Source organism: Podarcis tiliguerta, assembly GCF_965153285.1.
Source record: "Podarcis tiliguerta genome assembly, chromosome: 8".
NCBI classification, from domain to species: domain Eukaryota; kingdom Metazoa; phylum Chordata; class Lepidosauria; order Squamata; family Lacertidae; genus Podarcis; species Podarcis tiliguerta.
Window position 1 is genome coordinate 38,601,433 of NC_139541.1, and position 4,023 is coordinate 38,605,455.

General features: G+C 46.8%; 1 long non-coding RNA gene across 1 annotated transcript; it reads right to left on the minus strand.

The window, feature by feature from the left end:
- Positions 1 to 3,249: 3,249 nt before the first annotated feature.
- LOC310685016 lies at positions 3,250 to 3,817 on the minus strand. Its single transcript, XR_014515024.1, has 2 exons — positions 3,703 to 3,817; positions 3,250 to 3,658 (listed from the first exon to the last, which is right to left on the minus strand). It is a non-coding gene; the product is annotated as an uncharacterized lncRNA (long non-coding RNA).
- Positions 3,818 to 4,023: the final 206 nt, after the last annotated feature.

The window sequence follows — 4,023 nt, forward strand, 5'->3', positions numbered from 1 at the left end:
AAATGCATCAACATTTGACTGCAGGTTGCGCGTCCCTGCCATACAGAATCACCAAAGTGATGCAATTCCAACCCCAGTGAGCATATCTTGGGAAAGAGGCATGAATAGAGTACAAAATTCCCAAACAGCCCCGAAGCACACTGTACGACATTGGACCAGTTGCTGCTGCTCAGCCTAACCTACCTCACAGGGTTGTTGTGAGGATAAAATGGGGGAAAGGGAAACCCTCATATGCCACCTGGAGCTTGGAGGGAAGGTGGGATGTAGATGCAATAAAATAAAGATGAGGTCTGGGGAGAGGGAGATGAACATTTACATGCCTATCTTATGCTGAGTTGGACCATCTATTCCAGCATTGTTTCTTTACTCGCAGGCATGCTTATGGTGATTTTGTTGTTTTATCACTTTTTTTGCCACCCTGGGCTCCTTTGGGAGGAAGGAATAGATTGAATAAATGAATGACTAATAAACTGGGATGTGCTGTAATTGAAGCTGGAACCTCTTCAGTCCAAGCCACAGATTCTGCTGCTGAGTTATAGCTTCACTCCAGGCTATGCCTATGAACATAAGAAGAACCCTGCTGGGTTGGGCCAAAGACTCCCCTCAAATTGGCATTCTTTTATGGGCAATTTGCAGAGTTGGAGGCATAAATAGGAGACAGCCATGCACAGCAATAAAGAGTGCAAGGCGAGAGTTCCCAGAGTCCCTGACAGCATCAGCTTTGTGGCTTCCAGATGTTTTGGGCTAGCTGGGACTGGTGGAAGAAGACAGGCTAGTCAAATTTGCTATATATACAAACAGGTGCACAGTGAACTTTTGTCTTGCACCACTAGGTGTCACCAGCAATTTGCGGAAACTTGCTCACCAGACAGAGGCTGATCAAAAGGGCTGAAATCCCAGCTGCTTGTCAAAGCACAGCCACAGCTTGCAGGGAGGTCATGGCAGGGAGCAGAAAAGATTAGCAGCAGCTGCAGCAGAGGTAACCTCCTGTTTTATTACATTTAGACTCTGCTTTTGCATGTAAAGTGACCAAGGTGGCTTAACAATTAAAAGCTACTTCTAGCCCCCTTGGGATCAGCTGGGGATCTGGAGAAAATATGTCGTCTTTTCTGCGTAGTGTGTGGACAGGGTCTTGCTATCCTGGAAATATTAATTACCAGGGTGAGAATGGAATGGGGCACTTTGTTTAACACCTTTGTGCCGATCCTTCCTCTTAAGATGCTCAGGGGGCTGTTTTAGCCATGCATCGTGAGGTTTGCTCACTTTGGCTTCTGCTGCAAAGATTGTGAAAGAGTTGTCACTTCCTCATTGCAAGGTTTCCATTTCTTCACTGGAAAGAGTGTTTCTGGCTCAAGGCACTCTGAATTTTGCAAGACCTGGAAACACAAGAAACGGCCTCACCTGGTATCAGATCATTGATCCATCTAGCTCAGGGTGGTCTATTATTTATTTATTGCATTTATATTCCATTTTTTCCCTCCAAGGAGCTCAAGGGGGCAGAGACGCTCTGTTCCTTGCATCCCCCTGTCTGAATCCTTGCAGCAGAAGTTGGACACCCCACTGCCTCACACAAGCAGGTGCTGCTCCCTCTTCCCTTGTTAAATGATCAACCTGACAACCAGGAAGGTGACGGCTTGCATCCCCATCAAGGTGCTGTGCTTCTCCACTGCCACTCAAATGAGAGGTCTTGCAGAGAGGGAAAGCAAAAATTGCTTGGGGGCTGGATCAGGTGTATACAATACAGAGCTAGATAGACCCAAGAGGCTCATTCAATATAGAACAGTGTTTCCTTCCCTTAAAAATAATTTTTAAAAGAAGTTCTCAGAACAGTCACAGTTGAGGTCGACCCCTGCCAACAATTATTTTGATGATGGCAGGCTATTTCCTGCAGGTAACCCTGGGATTTGATGCACATGGACAAAGTTTCACAGGATCTGTTGCTACAGCTCAGCTTGCCATGTTCTAAAGATTTGTTTGGCTGGAATAATCAGCTGGTGAGACAAAAGCTGGCTGTGTTGTGTCCTCTCAGAGCACTTTGGAGCGATGAGATGGCATCCTGATTCACCTCTGCAAACAAGAATTTGAAGTGGGTCAAATTGCTGAACAGTCCAGAGATTTAAAGAGCAATATTCAGGATGTTTAGCAATTTCTATCACCTGGGGGACGGAATATTTAAAGACAACGCTGACATGAATGAACGCAGTTGGTTTGCTGGAGGGAGATAAGTTCAACGTAGGCTGAAAAAACACAGAACACATTTAAAGTACATTCCCTGCCCCCCCCCCAAATCCTGGAAACTGTAGTTTGTTAAGGATGCTGGGAATTGTAGCTGTTCCTGGGATTGGTTTTTTTTTGTGTGTGTGTGTGTTTGTGTGTAAGGGGGAATGAGCATTAAATGAATAGTATGCATACAGCCAACGTATCCCAGTAGACAGAACCAGCCTTTGCCCTGCAATACTTGTGTTAAGATTCACCGTGACTTGTCTGATGGCCCCACAGTCCCCCACTCTGTTGAGGTGCAGTGACAAGCTTCTCGCAGGGGTGGAGGCTGTTTGGAGCAAGCACAGCAGCACTTGTCAAACACACTTGGCAAGCAGCTTAAACCTGATATAGGATACAATCACTCAGAGGTAGTAGCTGAAAGAAAGCTGCTTGACCGGAATGTGCTTGCTCCTTCTCTGTCTCAGCTGCTAGAGTGCTAATAATCTTTCCTCCCTCTTCCCCAGATTCTCTCTCCCTGCCCAGATGAGTAAATTGATAAGAGCTCCATTTACAGACAGGGAGGGGCCCTTAGAACAAAAGGCCTTTTTATCAGCAGCCATTCTGTCCCAGCTGTGCAACCTCAGCTGCTGTCTCGGAGCCTTCTCACTGGGCAAAGTTAAAAGCTAGGCCTCTTCTTGGCTGTGCACCCTGCCCCCCCCAACACCACTTAGGAACAACATTTAGATCTGCATTGCAATATGGAGACATTCCCCCCCCCCACTACCTTGGGAAAGGTGAATCTAAGAGGCAGGAAGCCAGGGAGGGAAAGCTGACCAGTCCCTGGAATCATGTGACTCTCAGGCAAGGTGTTTCTAGGACGTTAGGCAGCTGGGGAGTGATTTCAAACTCTGTGTCTGTTTTTATGCAATAACAGATGGGGAGGCCACTCCTCACTTCCCTAAAAGGCAACTGCAAAGCTCTACCACTAGCAGTTAGTTCTGCTATGGAGTAATATGTAAAACACTATTTAATTTTTGGGGGGAGGGCGGGGGAAGCATGGGGATTTTTAAAGACTAGAAATAGGGAGGGGTTGTAGCTCAGTGGTTGAGCATCTGCTTTGCACAGAGCAGGTCCCAGCTTCAATCCATGATGTCTCCAGATAAGACTGTGGATGTGCCTTGTCTGAAACACAGACAAGAGAGCCACTATGTGTTAGCAGTGCTGAGCTAAATGGCCTGACTTGGTATAATAAGACAACCTCCTATTTTCCTAAAAACAAAAGGAAGTACCGGTAGCTGTAAGCTGGTTGGAGTTTAGATTTGGGCGCAGATCCTGGGTTTGGAGGGGGCTCTTTGCGAAAGAATATTGGGTCAAATTGCAGCACCTGTCTACTCTAGTTTCTTATTACAAGGGTACACCAGGCTAAATGGTGCACTCGTTAATCCAGGTAAAGGGCCTGTGTTTTCCAGGTCCTTTTTTCAAGTAGCCATAGCTAAGGGCCTATGTATGACCTCCTACCATCTTTCCTGGGTCCTGCAGAGTCTTCCTTAATGTAGTGGGAGAGGCCATCCAATGAAGATGACATGGGCATCGCCAGGATTTTTGTTGCGGGGGGGGGGGGAAGCCTTTTATTAGGGATTGCAGGTCTCTTGTTGGGGGGCGGCAGAACCTCAGTTAGCTATGATATTACTGATTTGGGGGGGGGAGCAGCTGCTCCTTCCTGCTCCCCCTTGGCTGTGCTCATGGAAGCTGAATGCAGGAAAATTCAGGCAGACAAAAGGAAGCACTTCTTCACAAAGTGAAGTTAAACTGCCAAACTTG